Source organism: Agelaius phoeniceus, chromosome 1 (genome assembly GCF_051311805.1).
Source record: "Agelaius phoeniceus isolate bAgePho1 chromosome 1, bAgePho1.hap1, whole genome shotgun sequence".
Classification (NCBI taxonomy): domain Eukaryota; kingdom Metazoa; phylum Chordata; class Aves; order Passeriformes; family Icteridae; genus Agelaius; species Agelaius phoeniceus.
In genome coordinates, this window is record NC_135265.1 from 154,813,115 (window position 1) to 154,834,634 (window position 21,520).

At 57.1% G+C, this 21,520-nt stretch overlaps 1 protein-coding gene across 2 annotated transcripts in view; it reads right to left on the minus strand.

Annotated features, from left to right (window-relative positions):
• Positions 1-21,520, minus strand: part of BOP1 (BOP1 ribosomal biogenesis factor) — a 104,157-nt gene that overhangs the window by 43,181 nt on the left and 39,456 nt on the right. The gene's annotated exons all lie outside the window — the stretch shown is intronic.

Here is a 21,520-nt window from a genome sequence, read left to right on the forward strand (position 1 = left end):
CTTGGATCTCCCGGATCTGCTCTGGAATCCCCGCCCCGAGATTCCTGCCTGTGGAACATTTGGATCTCCTGAATCTGCTCTGGGAATTCTTGGGAATCCCCACCCTGGGATTCCTGCTCGTGGAACATTTGGATCTCCCGGATCCGCTCTGGAAACCCCTGGGAATCGCTGGGAATCCCCACCCCAGGATTCCTGCCCGTGGAACACTTGGATCTCCTGGATCTGCTCTGGGAATCCTTGGGAATCCCTGGGAATCCTGCCCTGGGATTCCTGCCCATGGAACACTTGGATCTCCCGGATCCGCTCTGGGAATCCTTGGGAATCCCTGGGAATCCTGCCCTGGGATTCCTGCCTGTGGAACACTTGGATCTCCCGGATCCGCTCTGGGAATCCTTGGGAATCCCCGTCCCAGGATTCCTGCTCACGGAACACTTGGATCTCTGGGATCTACTTGGGAATCCCTGGGAATTCCTGCCTTGGGATCCATGGAGACTCATGGAACGCTTGGCTCTCCTGGATCTGCTTCCCACTCGATCCCGGAACTGATCCTGGAACTGATCCCAGAAATTATCCCGGAACTGATCCCGGAAGTGATCCCGGAAGTGATCCCGGAAGTGATCCCGGAACGGATCCCGGCACCAATCCCTGCGTGCGGGGTGCAGGGGCTGCATTTTTTGGGAATTGTCATTTTTTGGGAATTGTCAATCACATGCTGGAATTTCATGTTGTTGATGTGGGAATTAATTAAATCCAGAATTTGTGTCATTAATCGGGAATGTGGGTCATGATCCTTGAGGGAATTCCTTCCTTTCCCTTTTCCTTTTCCTTTTCCTTTTCCCTTCTCCTTTTCCTCTTCCCTTTCCCCTTTTTCCTTTTCCCCTTTTCCTTTTCCCCTTTTCCCCTTCCCCTTTTCCCCTTTTTCCTTTTCCCCTTTTCCCCTTTTTCCTTTTCCTCTTTTCCTTTTATCCCCTTTCCCCCTTTTCCCTTCTCCCCTTTCCCCCTTTTCCCTTTTCCCTTTTCCCCTTTTCCCTTTTCCCCTTTTCCCTTTTCCCCTTTTCCCTTTTTCCTTTCCCTTTTCCTTTTCCCCTTTCCCCTTTTTCCTTTTCCCTTTTCCTTTTCCCCTTTTCCCCTTTCCCCTTTTTCCTTTTCTCCTTTCCCCTTTCCCCTTTTCCCTTTTCCCTTCCCCCTTTTTCCTTTTCCCTTTTCCCCTTTCCCTTTCCCCCAGGTTATTCCCAGCCACCAGCACCGTTCCCTGTGCCAGAAGGAGCAGGTAAAACCCAGGAATTTGGGAAATCCTGGGGAAATGAGCCCCAGCACTGCCCAAAGCTCCCCCTGAGGGGTCCCAGGACAATGGGATCCATCCCAAATCTGGGATGCTCCCAAATCCGGGATGTTCCCAAATCTGGGATGCTCCCAAATCCCTGTGCCAAGGGAAAGGCGAAAACGGGGATGGGCTCTGGGATTGGGATCAGGAACTGGGATGGGATTGGGATCAGAACTGGGATGGGATTGGGATTGGGATCAGGAACTGGGATGGGATTGGGATCGATCAGGAACTGGGATGGGATTGGGATCAGAACTGGGATGGGATTGGGATTGGGATCAGGAACTGGGATGGGATTGGGATCAGAACTGGGATGGGATTGGGATTGGGATCAGAACTGGGATGGGATTGGGATTGGGATCAGAACTGGGATGGGCTCTGGGATTGGGATCAGGACTGGGATGGGCTCTGGGATTGGGATCAGGAACTGGGATGGGCTCCTGGATTGGGATCAGGACTGGGATGGGCTCTGGGATTGGGATCAGGAACTGGGATGGGCTCCTGGATTGGGATCAGGACTGGGATGGGATTGGGAACAGGACTGGGATTGGCTCTGGGATCAGGATCAGAACTGAGATAGGACTGGGATCAGGAACTGGGATGGGCTCAGATCCCAAGTGATTTCCCTGGATTATCCGAAGGCGGCGGCACCGAGTGGGGCTGGGAATGTGGGGAGAGCTGGAGAGGGAGGAGGATTCCCAGGAAAAGGACGTCGGGTCCATGGGAAGAAAATCAGGGAATTGCTGAGCTTGGAAAAGTCCCCGGAGCCTTCCAAATCCACCCCCAGCCGTGTCCCCACCCAGCACCCACAGGGATGGGAATTCCTGCTGGGAATGGGGGATCCCAGCCCAGAATTCCAGCTGGGAATGGGGGATCTCAGCCCATGATTCCAGCTGGGAATGGGGGATCCCAGCCCAGAATTCCATCAGGGAATGCGGGAATCCCAGCCCAGGATTCCATCAGGGAATGCGGGAATCCCAGCCCAGGATTCCAGCCGGGAATGGGGGATCCCAGCCCAGAATTCCAGCCAGGAATGCGGGAATCCCAGCCCAGGATTCCAGCTGGGAATGGGGGATCCCAGCCCAGAATTTGGGGGATCCCAGCCCAGAATTCCAGCCCTTTCCAGGGGAATATTCCCAAAAATCCCACCTCGACGCTGTTCCCTGCTGTTCCCAGCCTTCCCCAGCCCCGGCTGCTCCCCCCAGGCTCAGCTGGGAAAAGGCTCCAGATCCAGCCGGGAATTCCACGGGAATTGCAGCATTCCCTGACCCCACAGATCCCGAGGGGCTCCCGTCCCCTTTTCCCAGCTCCCGTCCCCCTTTCCCAGCTCCCCCATCCCAGCCCGGGATCGTTCCCGGGACCGTTCCCGGCTCCATCCCTGCCCCCGCCGGGGCCTGGCCCGGGATTTTCCGGGACATTTTTGCTCCATGAAATCAGCGGAGGCTCCTGGATCCGCACGTCCCGGCCTTGGCTCCCGCGGGATTGGCCCCGGGCCCGCGGCTCCCTCCCGCTGCCAGCCCCGGCTCCCGGAATTCAGGAATTCAGGAATTCGGGCCCGGGGCCCGCCAGGGCTCCGCAGCAGCAGCAGCAGCAGCAGGGGAGGAATTTTGGGATCCGCGGAGGAATTTTGGGATCCGCGGAGGAATTTTGGGATCCGCGGCCGTCCCGGGCTGGCTCCGGGGCCGGGAGCTGCTCCCCATTTATTTCCCTGCGGGCCCGGCAGGCCCGAACTGGGAAAGGGGAAGCTCCAAACTGGGAATTGAGGCCGGCCCGGAGGGGCCTGGGAGGGGATTCTGCCGCATTCCCGGCTCCCGGGGCAGATCCGGCGGGATTGACTCGGGAATCAGCCTCTGGAATGGCCCCATGGAGCTGCCCGGGGCCACCAGCCCTCCAGAGCCAGGAATTGCTGGGGCTGGAAAATCCCTGGGGATGGGGATTCCATCCTGTCCCTGTCCCCATCCCACATCCACAGGGATGGGAAATCCAGCTGGGAATGGGGATCCCATCCTGTCCGTGTCCCCATCCCACATCCAGAGGGATGGGAAATCCTGGGAATGGGGATCCCATCCTGTCCATGTCCCCCATCCCACATCCACAGGGATGGGAAATGTTGGGAATGGGGATTCCACAAGGATGGGAATTCCAGCTGGGAATGGGGATTCCATCCCAGCCGTGTCCCCATCCCACATCCACAGTCATGGGAAATGTTGGGAATGGGGATTCCCACATCCACAGGGATGGGAAATGTTGGGAATGGGGATTCCCACATCCACAGGCATGGGAATTCCAGCTGGGAATGGGGATGCCCACATCCACAGGGATGGGAAATGTTGGGAATGGGAATTCCATCCCGTCCATGTCCCCATCCCACATCCACAGGGATGGGAAATCCTGGGAATGGGGATTCCATCCCAGCCGTGTCCCCATCCCACATCCACAGGGATGGGAAATCCAGCTGGGAATGGGGATACCCACATCCACAGGGATGGGAAATGTTGGGAATGGGGATTCCATCCTGTCCATGTCCCCCATCCCACATCCACAGGGATGAGAATTCCAGCTGGGAATGGGGATTCCCACATCCACAGGGATGGGAAATGTTGGGAATGGGGATTCCACAAGGATGGGAATTCCAGCTGGGAATGGGGATTCCATCCTGTCCATGTCCCCCATCCCACATCCACAGGGATGGGAAATGTTGGGAATGGGGATGCCCACATCCACAAGGATGGGAAATGTTGGGAATGGGGATTCCACAGGGATGGGAATTCCAGCTGGGAATGGGGATCCCAGCCCGGAATTCCTGGAGAAACATTCCCAACAATCCCACTCCGGAGGGCTGGGATGGGATACGGGGCCGGGTGTTCCTCAATCCCGTTGTGCCGGGAAGGTGACGCTGCCCCAGCTGCCAGAATTCCCGAAAATCCCTTCCACATTCCAGGAGAGACGCGGAGGGGTTTGGGATGCAGGGACAGCACCCAGGGAATGGCTTCCCATGGAATACTGGGATTTTGGGATGGAATTCCCAGAGAATCCGGGGCTGCTGGGAGTTGTCCCTGCCCATGGAATGGGACAATCCCTAAAATCCCTTCACACCAAAACCATTCCAGGATTCCCTGGACAAGCCCAGAATTGTCCCAGGCCAGGCTGGAGCATCCTGGGATAGCGGAGCCCTCACTGCCTATCCCTAAATCCTGAACATCCCAAACCATTCCAGGATTCCATGGACACCCCTGGAATTGTCCCAGGCCAGGCTGGAGCATCCCGGGATAGCGGAGCCCTCACTGCCTATCCCTAAATCCTGAACATCCCAAACCATTCCAGGATTCCATGGACACCCCTGGAAAATGGGACAATCCCTAAAATCCCTTCCAGCCAAAACCATTCCAGGATTCCATGGACAAGCCCAGAATTGTCCCAGGCCAGGCTGGAGCATCCCGGGATAGACGGAGCCGTCCCTGCCTATCCCTAAATCCTGAACGTCCCAAACCATTCCAGGATTCCATGGACACCCCTGGAATTGTCCCAGGCCAGGCTGGAGCATCCCGGGATAGCGGAGCCCTCAGTGCCCATGGAATGGGACAATCCCTAAAATCCCGTCCATCCCAAACCATTCCAGGATTCCATGAACAAGCCCAGAATTGTCCCAGGCCAGGCTGGAGCATCCTGGGATAGACGGAGCCATCCCTGCCTATCCCTAAATCCCGTCCATCCCAAACCATTCCAGGGTTCCATGGACACCCCTGGAAAATGGGACAATCCCTAAAATCCCTTCCAGCCAAAACCATTCCAGGATTCCATGGACACCCCTGGAATTGTCCCAGGCCAGGCTGGAGCATCCTGGGACAGTGGGAGTTGTCCCTGCCCATGGAATGGGACAATCCCTAAAATCCCTTTCAGCCAAAACCATTCCAGGATTCCATGAACAAATCCAGAATTGTCCCAGGCCAGGCTGGAGCATCCCGGGATAGCGGAGCCCTCACTGCCCATGGAATGGGACAATCCCTAAAATCCCGTCCATCCCAAACCATTCCAGGATTCCCTGTACACCTCTGGAAAATGGGGCAATCCCTAAAATCCCTTTCAGCCAAAACCATTCCAGGATTCCATGGACAAGCCCAGAATTGTCCCAGGCCAGGCTGGAGCATCCCGGGATAGACGGAGCCGTCCCTGCCTATCCCTAAATCCTGAACATCCCAAACCATTCCAGGATTCCATGGACACCCCTGGAATTGTCCCAGGCCAGGCTGGAGCATCCCGGGAGAGACGGAGCCCTCAGTGCCCATGGAATGGGACAATCCCTAAAATCTTGAACATCCCAAACCATTCCAGGATTCCATGGACACCCCATTCCCAGTAAATGCCAGTTCCCATTCCCAATGAGCCCCAGCCTCTATTCCCAATTCCTGACCATTCCCAGTGACTCCCAGCCCCCATTCCCAATTCCTGACCATTCCCAGTGACTCCCAGTCCCCATTCCCAATTCCTGACGGTCCCCAGTGACTCCCAGGCCCCGTTCCCAGTGGCTCCCAGCCCCTGTTCCCAATCCCAGCCCCCATTCCCAGTTCCTGACTGTTCCCAGTGACTCCCAGCCCCCATTCCCAATCCCAGCCCCCATTCCCAGTGGCTCCCAGCCCCCATTCCCAGTTCCTGATCATTCCCAGTGACTCCCAGCCCCCATTCCCAGTTCCTGATCATTCCCAGTGACTCCCAGCCCCCATTCCCAGTTCCTGATCATTCCCAGTGGCTCCCAGCCCCCGTTCCCAATCCCAGCCCCCATTCCCAATGAATCCCAGCCCCCATTCCCAGTTCCTGATCATTCCCAGTGACTCCCAGCCCCCATTCCCAGTTCCTGATCATTCCCGGTGACTCCCAGCCCCCGTTCCCAATCCCAGCCCCCATTCCCAGTTCCTGATCATTCCCAGTGGCTCCCAGCCCCCGTTCCCAGTCCCAGCCCCCGTTCCCAATCCCAGCCCCCGTTCCCGGTGTCTCCCAGCCCCCATCCATCGCTCCTGCCGGCTCCCAGCCCCCAGCGTTCCCAGTCCCCGGCCATTCCCGGCCCCTGGAATGAGCTGCCAGGCTCCCACCTGATCCATCAGCAGCTGCTCCCGGCCATTCCCGGCCCGCACCTGCAATTCCTGCCGGGAACCACATGTGACCCCTCCTGTGATCCCTGATTTATTCCCTGCCAGCGCTCCCCCCCCTCCTCGCCCATGCCTACCAGCTGGGAATCGCATCCCAAAAAAAAAATCCCCATCCCAAAAACCAAACCCCTGCGGCGCATCCCAGCCGACGCCGGCGGTGCCCCCGCTATTTTCCATTTTTCCATCCCATTTTTTCCGCTTTTCCCGTTTTTTTGGTGGTGTTATTTTCTGGTTTCCCCCCCCCCCCCGGCGCCTGGCCCCCCTGCCCGCTCTCCAGGCGCTTCCCGAGGCCGCTCCAGGTGCGCTGGGAAGCGCCGGCCCCGCGCCGCCTCCCCCGTGTCCGTCTGCGGCGGGAGCAGGAAGCCAAAGCCGCCTCTGGAATTCTTCACTCGCTCCTCGTTGCCGGCTCCCGCGGGATGCCGGGGTCAGGCTCCCTCCGCCGCTTTCCCGGTTTTCCCTGGATGAGCTCGGGTTACAATGCCGGCTCTGTTCCCGCCCGGGCCCCCGGCGAGCCCTAATCCCGCTCCGCTGGCTCCCGGATTGATTGCGGGGATTTGGGATCGGTCCCGGCTCTTTCCTGAGCCTCCCCGGCTGCTCCGGGCCTCCGCAGAGAGGATTTGGCCCGGGGAAATGGTGGAGGGGGGGGGGGGAAACGGGAATGGGGAGGCCGGGAAAGGATGGGGAACTGGAAATGGGAGGGGGGAACTGGGGGAAAAGGGATGTGGGGAAATGGGATACGAGATATGGGGAATGGGGAAATGGGATATGGGGAAATGGGGAATGGGATGTGGGGAAATCGGATATGGGGAATGGGATATAGGATGTGGGGAATGGGATATGGGGAAATGGGATATGGGGATGTGGGGATATGGGATGTGGGGAAATGGGAAATGGGATATGGGGAATGGGATATGGGGAAATGGGGAATGGGATGTGGGGAATGGGATGTGGGGAAATGGGATATGGGATATGGGGGAATGGGATATGGGATATGGGATGTGGGGAAATGGGATATGGGGAATGGGATATGGGGGAATGGGATATGGGATGTGGGGAAATGGGATATGGGGAATGGGATGTGGGGAACGGGATATGGGAAATGGGATATGGGATATGGGATGTGGGGAAATGGGATATGGGGAATGGGGAAATGGGATATGGGATATGGGATGAGGGGAAATGAATGGGATATGGGGAAATGGGATATGGGGAATGGGACATGGGGAACAGGATATGGGGAATGGGATATGGGATGTGGGGAAATGGGATATGGGATATGGGGAAATGGGATGTGGGATATGGGATGTGGGGAAATGGGATATGGGGAACTGGGGAACTGGGATGTGGGGAAATGGGGAAAAAGGGATGGGCAAATGGAATGTGGAGGTGTGGGGAAATGGGATGTGGGGAAATGGGATATGGGGAAATGGGATATGGGATATGGGATATGGGATACGGGATATAGGATATGGGGAAATGGGATATGGGATATGGGGAAAGGGATGTGGGGAAAAGGATGTGGGGATATAGGATATGGGGCCTGGGATATGGGAAAAGGGATGTGGGGAAAGGGATGTGGGAAACGGGATGTGGGGAATGGGGAATGGGATATGGGGAGTGGGATATGGGGAACGGGATATGGGGGGGGAACAAGATATGGGGAATGGGATATGGGGAACTGGGATGTGGGGAAATGGGATATGGGGATATAGGATAATGGGGAACTGGGATATGGGGAATAGGGAACTGGGAATTGGGATGTGGGAAAATGGGAAAGGGATGTGTGGAAATGGGGAATGGGGAAGTGGGAAATGGGGAAATGGATATGGGGAAAAGGGATGTGGGGAACTGGGAAATGGGATATGGGCTATGGGATGTGGGGAACTGGGAAATGGGATGTGGGAAAATGGGAAAGGGATGTTGGGAACTGGGGAATGGGATGTGGGATGTGGGGAACTGGGAAATGGGATGTGGGGAACTGGGAAATGGGATGTGGGAAAATGGGAAAGGGATGTGTGGAAATGGGGAATGGGGAAGTGGGGAATGGGCTGGGAATGTGCTGGGAATGGGAACCCAGGAGGCCAAGATCCCCTGGGATCAGCCCAGCCTGAGGGATGGAGGTTGGGAACGCTGCGTGCCCCGTGTGCCTCAGTTTCCCTCAGCTTCCCAGGGCTTTGGGGGGGGGTTCCCTTCCCAGGGAAGGATCCCAGAGCAGAGCAGGGACACGGAGGCTCCCGGAATTCCGGGATGGACGGCGGGAGGCAGGGAATGCCGGACCCGGATCATCCCAGCTCCGAGCAGGGGATTGCCTGGACAGGGACAATCCCGGAATTCCGGGATGGAGCGGGAGGCAGGGAATGCTGGACCTGGATCATCCCAGCTCCGAGCAGGGGATTGCCTGGGCAGGGACAATCCCGGAATTCCGGGATGGAGCAGGAGGGAGGCAGGGAATGCTGGACCCGGAACATCCCAGCTCCGAGCACGGGATTGCCTGGGCAGGGACAATCCTGGAATTCCGGGATGGACGGCGGGAGGGAGGCAGGGAAGGCTGGACCCGGATCATCCCAGCTCTGAGAACGGGATTGCCTGGACAGGGACAATCCCGGAATTCCGGGATGGAGCAGGAGGGAGGCAGGCAGGGAATGCTGGACCCGGATCATCCCAGCTCCGAGCAGGGGATTGCCTGGGCAGGGACAATTCCCAGAGCGCTCCAGCCCGGCCTGGGGGATGCTCCCAGAGATTCCATGGAATCCCAGACTGACTCATTTGGGGTGATCCCATTCCCACGGGGCAGCTCCCGCTATGCCAGGATTGCCCAGGGACCCTGGGGCAGCCCCGGATTCTCTGGGAATTCCATCCCAAAATCCCAATTGTCCATGGGAAGCCATTCCCTGTTTCCCACCCTGCATCCCAAACCCCTCTGCAGCTCTCCCAGAAATCCCCTGGAAAAGGCCCTGGAAGGGGCTCTGGCATCTCCTGGAATTCCCAGCTCCCCCTGCCCATTCCCAGCTTTCCCCTCATCCCAGGTGGAATTCCTGGCTCTCCCTGCCCATTCCCAGCTTTCCCCTCATCCCAAGGAGGTTCCAAATGGAATTCCCGGCTCACCCTGCTCATTCCCAGTTTTTCCCCTCATCCCGGGTGGAATTCCCGGCTCCCCCTGCACATTCCCAGCTTTTCCCCTCCATCCCGGGTGGAATTCCCGGCTCCCAGCCTCGGAGCTGCTGGGGTTCATGAGGGGGAACCGCTCTGGCTCCAGCCGGGAATTCCAGCCGGGAATTGCGGCCGGGGCTGTGATTTACGAGGGGCTCCTGGAAAAACGCTCCCAAATCCCAGCGGCTGCTGCAGCTTCTCCTGCACCTGGAGGAGCGGGAGAGACCCGGGACAGAACCCGGGACAGAGCCGAGACAGAGCTGGGACAGAGCCGGGACAGAGCCGGGACAGAGCTGGGACAGAGCTGGGACAGAGCAGGGACAGAGCCGGGACAGAGCTGGGACAGAGCAGGGACAGAGCCGGGACAGAGCTGGGACAGAGCTGGGACAGAGCAGGGACAGAGCAGGGACAGAGCTGGGACAGAGCTGGGACAGAGCCGGGACAGAGCCGGGACAGAGCTGGGACAGAGCCGGGACAGAGCTGGGACAGAGCCGGGACAGAGCCGGGACAGAGCTGGGACAGAGCTGGGACAGAGCAGGGACAGAGCTGGGACAGAGCTGGGACAGAGCCGGGACAGAGCCGGGACAGAGCTGGGACAGAGCTGGGACAGAGCTGGGACAGAGCTGGGACAGAGCCGGGACAGAGCTGGGACAGAGCTGGGACAGAGCCGGGACAGAGCCGGGACAGAGCCGGGACAGAGCTGGGACAGAGCTGGGACAGAGCTGGGACAGAGCTGGGACAGAGCCGGGACAGAGCTGGGACAGAGCTGGGACAGAGCCGGGACAGAGCCGGGACAGAGCCGGGACAGAGCCGGGACAGAGCTGGGACAGAGCCGGGACAGAGCTGGGACAGAGCAGGGACAGAGCTGGGACAGAGCTGGGACAGAGCCGGGACAGAGCTGGGACAGAGCTGGGACAGAGCTGGGACAGACCCAGGACAGAGCTGGGACAGAGCAGGGACAGAGCCGGGACAGAGCTGGGACAGAGCAGGGACAGAGCCGGGACAGAGCCGGGACAGAGCTGGGACAGAGCTGGGACAGAGCTGGGACAGAGCCGGGACAGAGCTGGGACAGAGCTGGGACAGAGCTGGGACAGAGCAGGGACAGAGCTGGGACAGAGCAGGGACAGAGCTGGGACAGAGCTGGGACAGAGCTGGGACAGAGCCGGGACAGAGCTGGGACAGAGCTGGGACAGAGCCGGGACAGAGCTGGGACAGAGCTGGGACAGAGCCGGGACAGAGCTGGGACAGAGCTGGGACAGACCCAGGACAGAGCTGGGACAGAGCTGGGACAGAGCAGGGACAGACCCGGGACAGAGCTGGGACAGAGCCGGGACAGAGCGGGGACAGACCCAGGGCAGAGCTGGGACAGAGCCGGGACAGAGCCGGGACAGAGCTGGGACAGAGCCGGGACAGACCCAGGACAGAGCCCGGACAGAGCTGGGACAGAGCAGGGACAGAGCAGGGACAGAGCCGGGACAGAGCAGGGACAGAGCTGGGACAGAGCTGGGACAGAGCTGGGACAGAGCTGGGACAGAGCTGGGACAGACCCAGGACAGAGCTGGGACAGAGCTGGGACAGAGCAGGGACAGAGCTGGGACAGACCCGGGACAGAGCCGGGACAGAGCCGGGACAGAGCTGGGACAGACCCGGGACAGAGCCGGGACAGAGCTGGGACAGAGCTGGGACAGACCCGGGACAGAGCCGGGACAGAGCTGGGACAGAGCAGGGACAGAGCTGGGACAGAGCCGGGACAGAGCTGGGACAGAGCCGGGACAGAGCCGGGACAGAGCTGGGACAGAGCTGGGACAGACCCAGGACAGAGCTGGGACAGAGCCGGGACAGAGCCGGGACAGAGCCGGGACAGAGCTGGGACAGACCCAGGACAGAGCTGGGACAGAGCCGGGACAGAGCCGGGACAGACCCAGGACAGAGCTGGGACAGACCCAGGACAGAGCTGGGACAGAGCTGGGACAGAGCCGGGACAGAGCCGGGACAGAGCTGGGACAGAGCTGGGACAGAGCTGGGACAGACCCAGGACAGAGCTGGGACAGAGCCGGGACAGAGCCGGGACAGAGCTGGGACAGACCCAGGACAGAGCCGGGACAGAGCTGGGACAGAGCCGGGACAGACCCAGGACAGAGCTGGGACAGAGCTGGGACAGAGCTGGGACAGAGCCGGGACAGAGCAGGGACAGACCCAGGACAGAGCAGGGACAGACCCAGGACAGAGCTGGGACAGAGCTGGGACAGAGCTGGGACAGACCCAGGACAGAGCCGGGACAGAGCAGGGACAGAGCTGGGACAGAGCAGGGACAGACCCAGGACAGAGCTGGGACAGAGCCGGGACAGAGCTGGGACAGAGCCGGGACAGAGCCGGGACAGAGCTGGGACAGAGCTGGGACAGAGCTGGGACAGACCCGGGACAGAGCCGGGACAGAGCTGGGACAGAGCAGGGACAGAGCTGGGACAGAGCCGGGACAGAGCTGGGACAGAGCCGGGACAGAGCCGGGACAGAGCTGGGACAGAGCTGGGACAGACCCAGGACAGAGCTGGGACAGAGCCGGGACAGAGCCGGGACAGAGCCGGGACAGAGCTGGGACAGACCCAGGACAGAGCTGGGACAGAGCCGGGACAGAGCTGGGACAGACCCAGGACAGAGCTGGGACAGACCCAGGACAGAGCTGGGACAGAGCTGGGACAGAGCCGGGACAGAGCCGGGACAGAGCTGGGACAGAGCTGGGACAGAGCTGGGACAGACCCAGGACAGAGCTGGGACAGAGCCGGGACAGAGCCGGGACAGAGCTGGGACAGACCCAGGACAGAGCCGGGACAGAGCTGGGACAGAGCCGGGACAGACCCAGGACAGAGCTGGGACAGAGCTGGGACAGAGCTGGGACAGAGCCGGGACAGAGCAGGGACAGACCCAGGACAGAGCAGGGACAGACCCAGGACAGAGCTGGGACAGAGCTGGGACAGAGCTGGGACAGACCCAGGACAGAGCCGGGACAGAGCAGGGACAGAGCTGGGACAGAGCAGGGACAGACCCAGGACAGAGCTGGGACAGAGCCGGGACAGAGCTGGGACAGAGCCGGGACAGAGCCGGGACAGAGCTGGGACAGAGCCGGGACAGAGCTGGGACAGAGCCGGGACAGAGCCGGGACAGAGCTGGGACAGACCCAGGACAGAGCTGGGACAGAGCTGGGACAGAGCCGGGACAGAGCTGGGACAGAGCTGGGACAGAGCCGGGACAGAGCTGGGACAGAGCCGGGACAGAGCTGGGACAGAGCTGGGAGAGAGCCGGGACAGAGCTGGGACAGAGCTGGGACAGACCCAGGACAGAGCTGGGACAGAGCCGGGACAGAGCTGGGACAGAGCTGGGACAGAGCTGGGACAGAGCTGGGACAGAGCCGGGACAGACCCGGGACAGAGCTGGGACAGAGCTGGGACAGAGCTGGGACAGAGCCGGGACAGAGCAGGGACAGACCCGGGACAGAGCTGGGACAGAGCTGGGACAGAGCTGGGACAGACCCAGGACAGAGCTGGGACAGAGCCGGGACAGACCCGGGACAGAGCTGGGACAGAGCTGGGACAGAGCTGGGACAGAGCTGGGACAGACCCAGGACAGAGCTGGGACAGACCCAGGACAGAGCTGGGACAGACCCGGGACAGAGCTGGGACAGACCCGGGACAGAGCCGGGACAGAGCTGGGACAGAGCTGGGACAGAGCTGGGACAGAGCCGGGACAGACCCGGGACAGAGCTGGGACAGAGCTGGGACAGAGCTGGGACAGACCCGGGACAGAGCCGGGACAGAGCTGGGACAGAGCAGGGACAGACCCAGGACAGAGCTGGGACAGAGCCGGGACAGACCCAGGACAGAGCTGGGACAGAGCCGGGACAGAGCCGGGACAGACCCAGGACAGAGCCGGGACAGACCCAGGACAGAGCTGGGACAGAGCAGGGACAGAGCTGGGACAGACCCAGGACAGAGCTGGGACAGAGCTGGGACAGAGCTGGGACAGAGCCGGGACAGAGCTGGGACAGAACCCGGGACAGAGCAGGGACAGAGCTGGGACAGAGCTGGGACAGAGCCGGGACAGAGCAGGGACAGAGCAGGGACAGAGCTGGGACAGAGCTGGGACAGAGCTGGGACAGACCCGGGACAGACCCAGGACAGAGCCGGGACAGAGCCGGGACAGAGCCGGGACAGAGCCGGGACAGAGCCGGGACAGAGCTGGGACAGAGCCGGGACAGAGCCGGGACAGAGCCGGGACAGAGCTGGGACAGAGCCGGGACAGAGCCGGGACAGAGCTGGGACAGAGCTGGGACAGAGCCGGGACAGAGCCGGGACAGAGCTGGGACAGAGCTGGGACAGACCCGGGACAGAGCTGGGACAGAGCTGGGACAGAGCCGGGACAGAGCCGGGACAGAGCTGGGACAGAGCCGGGACAGAGCCGGGACAGAGCCGGGACAGAGCTGGGACAGAGCCGGGACAGAGCCGGGACAGAGCCGGGACAGAGCCGGGACAGAGCTGGGACAGAGCTGGGACAGAGCCGGGACAGAGCTGGGACAGACCCAGGACAGAGCCGGGACAGAGCCGGGACAGAGCTGGGACAGAGCCGGGACAGAGCTGGGACAGAGCTGGGACAGAGCCGGGACAGAGCTGGGACAGAGCCGGGACAGAGCTGGGACAGAGCCCAGGGGGCTCCCAGATCCCAGCGGGAAAAGCGGGAACGGCACCGAGCCCTGAGGGAGCCCGGAATCTGCTGGGAATTCCACCTGACCCCGGGAATTCCGGGTTTTCCCTGGGATACCCAAATTTCCCTGGGAATTCTTGTTTTTCCTGGGAATACCCCGGGTTTCTGGGAATACCCCATTTTCCTTGCAATACCCCATTTTGCCTTGGAATACCCCATTTTCTAGGAATATCCCATTTTCCATGGAATACCCCATTTTTCTAGGAATACCCCATTTTTCCGGGATTACCCCATTTTTCCAGGAATACCCCATTTTTCTGGGATTACCCCATTTTTCCATGGAATACCCCATTTTTCCGGGATTACCCCATTTTTCCTTGGAATACCCCATTTTTCCGGGAATATCCCATTTTCCATGGAATACCCCATTTTTCTGGGAACACCCCATTTTTCCTAGGAATACCCCATTTTTCCGGGAATACCCCATTTTTCCTTGGAACGCCCCATTTTTGCCAGGAACACCCCATTTTTTTGGAAACGCCCATTTTTGCCAGGAGGCTGCTGTGCCTCAGAACGGAGTCTCAGTGATCCCGCTTGGAAAATCCTGGGATTCCCTCCCAGAACTGTGGGGTTTGGGATGAGATCCCATCCCAGGAGGGCTCTGGGTGCTCACCCCGAGGCTGAGGAATCACCACGGATTCCTGGGATAACGCCTGCCATGGAAAAGCCTTCAAATTCCCCAAAAACCCTCAAAGTTCCCGAAAAACCACCTCAAATTCCCAAAAAAAACCCACCTCAAATTCCCTCAAAATTCCCTAAAAAACCCTCAAAATTCCCAAAAAAACCCTCAAATTTCCCCTAAAATTCACAAAATTACTGAAAAAACCCCTCAAAATTCCCTAAAAAAGCACCTCAAAATTCCCAAAAAAACACCTCAAAATTCCCTAAAAAAAACCTCAAAATTCCCTAAAAAACCCTCAAAATTCCCGAAAAAACCCACCTCAAAATTCCCTAAAAAAACCACCTCAAATCCCCCAGAAAACCCTCAAAGCTCCCAACAAAACCCTCAAAATAGCTGAAAAAACACCTCAAATTCCCCAAAAAAACCCCTCAAAATTCCCCAAAAAAACACCTCAAATTCCCAAAAAACTCTCATAATTCCCAGAAAAACACCTCAAATTCCCAAAAAAACCCACCTCAAATTCCCTCAAAATTCCCTAAAAAACCCTCAAAATTCCCCAAAAAACCCCTCAAATTTCCCCTAAAATTCACAAAATTACTGAAAAAACCCCTCAAATTCCCTAAAAAAGCACCTCAAAATTCCCAAAAAACCACCTCAAAATTCCCTAAAAAAACCCTCAAAATTCCCTAAAAAACCCTCAAAATTCCTGAAAAAACCCACCTCAAATTCCCTAAAATACCCTCAAAATTCCTGAAAAAACCCCTCAAATTCCCCAAAAAAACCTCAAAATTCCCTAAAATACCCTCAAAATTCCCGAAAAACACCTCAAATTCCCAAAACCCCCTCAAAATTCCTGAAAAAACACCTCAAATTCCCTAAAAAAACCCACCTCAAATTTCCCCTAAAAATCACAAAATTACTGAAAAAAACCCTCAAAAGTCCCTAAAAACCACCTCAAAATTCCCTAAAAAACCACCTCAAAATTCCCCCAAAAAACCCTCAGAATTCCCTAAAAAACCCTCAAAATTCCCTAAAAGAACAACTCAAAACTCCTAAAAAAAGACCTCAAAATTCCCTTAAAAACCCCTCAAAATTCCCTAAAAAACTACCTTAAAACTCCTGGAAAAAACCACTCAAGATTCCCTAAAAAAACACCTCAGAATTCCCTAAAAAACCCCTCAAAATTCCCTAAAAAAACCACCTCAGAGTTCTCTAAAAGAACAACTTAAAACTCCTGAAAAAAAGATCTCAAAAATTCCCTAAAAAACCACCTCAAAATTCCCTAAAAAATCCTCAAAATTCGCTAAAAGAACAACTCAAAATTCCCTAAAAAATACCTCAAAATTCCCTAAAAAATACCTCAAAATTCCAAAAAAAAACCACCTTAAAACTCTTGAAAGAAGACCTCAGAATTCCCTAAAAATTCCCTAAAACTCTTGAAAGAAGACCTCAGCATTCCCTAAAAAACCACCTCTAAATTCCCTAAAAGAACAACTCAAAACTCCTAAAAAAAGACCTCAAAATTCCCTTTAAAAACCCCTCAAAATTCCCTAAAAAACTACCTTAAAACTCCTGGAAAAAGACCTCAAAATTCCCTAAAAAAAGACCTCAAAATTCCCTAAAAACCCCTCAATATTCCCTAAAAAAACACCTTAAAACTCCTGGAAAAAGACCTGAAAATTCCCTAAAAATTCCCTCAAAATTCCTGAAAAAGACCTCAAAATTCCCTAAAAAACCACCTCAGAATTCCCTGAAAAAACCACCTTAAAACTCCCTAAAAACCCCCTCAGAATTCCCTAAAACCCCCTCAAAATTCCCTAAACCCCCTCAAGCCCCCCTTGAAAACCCCACTCAAAATCCCCAAACCCCCCCAGGCCCAATCCCGGCTCCATCTCTTCGGGACCATCCCGGGATTAAATTCCCATTTTTATTTTTGATTTTTTATTTCTTTTTCCCCCAAACTCTTCCTCCCCCCCAATCTTTCATGGCTGCTTTTCCTGCCCATGGAAAATAAAAAAAAAAAAAAACAAAAAAACCCAAAAAAGAAAAACTTTCCCGGTCCCAATCCAAGATTCCTGGCGTGCTCCTGGCTCGGGCAGGACCAATCCCAGCCCAGGCTCGGATCTGGCAAATCCATCCCTGAAACCCTTCCCTGAAATCCTTCCCTCAAATCCATCCCTGAAATCCATCCCTGAAACCCTTCCCTCACATCCTCCCCTCAAACCCTTCCCTCAAATCCTCCCCTCAAACCCTTCCCTCAAACCCTTCCCTCAAACCCTTCCCTCAAACCCTTCCCTCAAACCCTTCCCTCAAACCCTCCCCTCAAACCCTTCCCTCAAACCCTTCCCTCAAACCCTTCCCTGAAACCCTCCCCTCAAACCCTCCCCTCAAACCCTTCCCTCAAACCCTCCCCTGAAACCCTTCCCTCAAACCCTTCCCTCACATCCTTCCCTCAAATCCTTCCCTCAAACCCTTCCCTCAAACCCTTCCCTCAAACCCTCCCCTCAAACCCTCAAATCCTTCCCTGAAACCCTTCCCTGAAACCCTTCCCTCAAACCCTCCCCTCACATCCTTCCCTCAAACCCTTCCCTGAAACCCTTCCCTCAAACCCTTCCCCTCAAACCCTTCCCCTCAAACCCTTCCCTCAAACCCTTCCCTGAAACCCTTCCCTCACATCCTTCCCTCAAACCCTTCCCTCAAACCCTCCCCTCAAACCCTTCCCTCAAACCCTTCCCTCAAACCCTTCCCTCAAACCCTTCCCCTCAAACCCTTCCCTCAAACCCTTCCCTCAAACCCTTCCCTCAAACCCTCCCCTCAAACCCTTCCCTCAAACCCTTCCCTCAAACCCTCCCCTCAAATCCTCCCCTCAAACCCTTCCCTGAAACCCTTCCCTCAAACCCTCCCCTCAAACCCTTCCCTCAAACCCTTCCCCTCAAACCCTTCCCTGAAACCCTTCCCTCACATCCTTCCCTCAAACCCTTCCCTCAAACCCTCCCCTCAAACCCTTCCCTCAAACCCTTCCCTCAAACCCTTCCCTCAAACCCTTCCCCTCAAACCCTTCCCTCAAACCCTTCCCTCAAACCCTTCCCTCAAACCCTCCCCTCAAACCCTTCCCTCAAACCCTTCCCTCAAACCCTCCCCTCAAACCCTTCCCTGAAACCCTTCCCTCAAACCCTTCCCTCAAACCCTCCCCTCAAACCCTTCCCTCAAACCCTCCCCTCAAACCCTCCCCTCAAACCCTTCCCTCAAACCCTTCCCTCAAACCCTTCCCCTCAAACCCTTCCCTCAAACCCTTCCCTGAAACCCTTCCCTCAAACCCTTCCCTCAAATCCTCCCCTCAAACCCTTCCCTGAAACCCTTCCCTCAAATCTTCCCTCAAACCCTTCCCTCAAACCCTTCCCTCAAACCCTCCCCTCAAACCCTCCCCTCAAACCCTTCCCTCAAACCCTCAAACCCTTCCCTCACACCCTTCCCTCAAACCCTTCCCTCAAACCCTTCCCCAAACCCTTCCCTCAAACCCTTCCCTCACATCCTTCCCTCAAACCCTCCCCTCAAACCCTTCCCTCAAACCCTTCCCTCACACCCTTCCCTCAAACCCTTCCCTCAAACCCTCCCCTCAAACCCTCCCCTCAAACCCTTCCCTCAAACCCTTCCCTCACATCCTTCCCCAAACCCTTCCCTCAAACCCTTCCCTCAAACCCTTCCCTCACATCCTTCCCTCAAACCCTTCCCTCAAACCCTTCCCCAAACCCTTCCCTCAAACCCTTCCCTCAAACCCTTCCCTCACATCCTTCCCTCAAACCCTCCCCTCAAACCCTTCCCTCAAACCCTTCCCTCAAACCCTTCCCTCAAACCCTTCCCTCACATCCTCCCCTCAAACCCTTCCCTCAAACCCTCCCCTCAAACCCTCCCCTCAAACCCTTCCCTCAAACCCTCCCCTCAAATCCTTCCCTCAAACCCTTCCCTCAAATCCTCCCCTCAAACCCTTCCCTCAAACCCTCAAACCCTTCCCTCACACCCTTCCCTCAAACCCTTCCCTCAAACCCTTCCCTCACATCCTTCCCCAAACCCTTCCCTCAAACCCTTCCCTCAAACCCTTCCCTCACATCCTTCCCTCAAACCCTTCCCTCAAACCCTTCCCCAAACCCTTCCCTCAAACCCTTCCCTCAAACCCTTCCCTCACATCCTTCCCTCAAACCCTCCCCTCAAACCCTTCCCTCAAACCCTCCCCTCACATCCTCCCCTCAAACCCTTCCCTCACATCCTTCCCTCAAACCCTTCCCCTCAAACCCTTCCCTCAAATCCTTCCCTGAAACCCTTCCCTCAAACCCTCAAATCCTCCCCTCAAACCCTTCCCTCAAACCCTCCCCTCAAACCCTCCCCTCAAACCCTCCCCTCAAACCCTTCCCCTCAAACCCTTCCCCTCAAACCCTTCCCCTCAAACCCTTCCCTCAAACCCTCCCCTCAAACCCTTCCCTCAAACCCTTCCCTCAAACCCTTCCCGTCCTGCTCTGACTTTTCCATTCCCGGCCCGGGACGGGGGGAGAGGAACAGGAACTGCCCCCTCTTCCCTTTTTTCCTTGGAATTCTGCCCTTCCTGGGCTGCCAGGAACCTGCTGCTGCCTTGGGAGGGATCCCAGCATCCAAACCGGGAATTCCTGGCATCAGGGAGCGGCTGGGAATGCCAGCCCGGGCAGGAATTCCACCCCAAAATCCCGATTTTTCCATTCCAGTCATTCCCTGAATCCTGATCCCCCTTAGGCAGCCCCGGATTCTCTGGGAATTCCATCCCACAATCCCGATTTTTCCATGGGAAGCCATTGCAGCCATTCTCTGAATCCCAGATCCCCCTTAGGCAGCCCCGGATTCTCTGGGAATTCCATCCCAAAATCCCAATTTTCCCACGGGGAGGCATTCCCTGTTTGCCATCCCCTGAACCCCGACCCCGCTTTTCCAACCCTGAATCCTGATCCCCCTTAGGCAGCCCCGGATTTTCTGGGAATTCCATCCCAAAATCCCAATTTTTCTATGGGAAGCCATTCCAGTCATTCCCTGAATCCTGACCCCACTTTTCCAACCCTGAATCCCTGATCCCCCTTAAGGCAGCCCCGGATTCTCTGGGAATTCCATCCCACAATCCCAATTTTTCCATGGGAAGCCATTCCAGTCATTCCCTGAATCCCAGATCCCCCTTAGGCAGCCCTGGATTCTCTGGGAATTCCATCCCAAAATCCTGATTTTTCCACGGGAAGCCATTCCCTGTTTGCCATCCCAAACCCGGACTCCACTTTTCCAACCCTGAATCCCATATCCCCCCTAAGGCAGCCCTGGATTTTCTGGGAATTCCATCCCAAAATCCCAATTTTTCCACTGGAAGCCATTCCCTGTTTGCCATCCCAAACCCCTCAGCAGCTCTCCCAGAAAATGCCCTGGAAAAGGCCCTGGAATTCTCTGGAATTCTCTGGAATTCTCTCCTGGCAGAGCAGCAATCACCAACTCCTGGATTCCCAGCTCTGCCGCCTCTGGAATTTCCCTTTTCCTTCCCAGAACTGGGGCAAAACGAGGGAAGTTTGGGCTCCCAGGAATGGGGAGGATTCTCCTCAATCCCAAACCTTGGGAAATCTGGGATGAGAGGGGGAAATCCAGGGAGAAGGGGGGCTGGAATGTGGGAATGTGGCTGGGAATTCCCTCCCGGAGGGGCAGATCCGGCCTCGGAATGCTGGGAACGGGGTGGGAATGGAGGGGATTTTAGGGATGATCCCATTCCCTGCTATTCCAGGGACCCTGGGGCAGCCCCAGATTCTCTGGGAATCCCATCCCAAAATCCCAATTTTCCATGGGAAGTCATTCCCTGTTTCCCATCCCTGCACCTGCATCCCAAACCCCTCTGCAGCTCTCCCAGAAAAACAAAACCCTGGAAAACACTGGGATCTCCTGGAATTCCCTGCTTTTCCCCCAAACACTCTGGGATCTCCTGGAATTCCCTGCTTTTCCCCAGACACTCTGGGATCTCCTGGAATTCCCTGCTTTTCCCCAAACACTCTGGGATCTCCTGGAATTCCCTGCTTTTCCCCCGACACTCTGGGATCTCCTGGAATTCCCTGCTTTTCCCCAGACACTCTGGGATCTCCTGGAATTCCCTGCTTTTCCCCCGACACTCTGGGATCTCCTGGAATTCCCTGCTTTTCCCCAAACACTCTGGGATCCCCTGGCATTCCCTGCTTTTCCCGCAGCTCCGTTCCCAGGGGGAGTTTTCCAGGGCCAGGTCCCTGCTCCATCCTCTCCCAACCCAGACCCCGAGGATCCGCGGGCTCCGAGGGCTCCGGGGCCGCCCGGATCTGGGACCGGGGGCCCCCGCAGCCGCCGCCGCCGCTTCCGGAGGAGCCGCCGGAATTCCAGAGCCCCCCTCTCTCCCGAGGGCCTCGGGAAGAGCCTCCCTCGCACTGCCGGAATTCCAGAGCCCCCCTTTCCCGAAATTCCAGAGCCCCCTTTCCCGAGGGCCTTGGGAAGAGCCTCCTTCCCAGT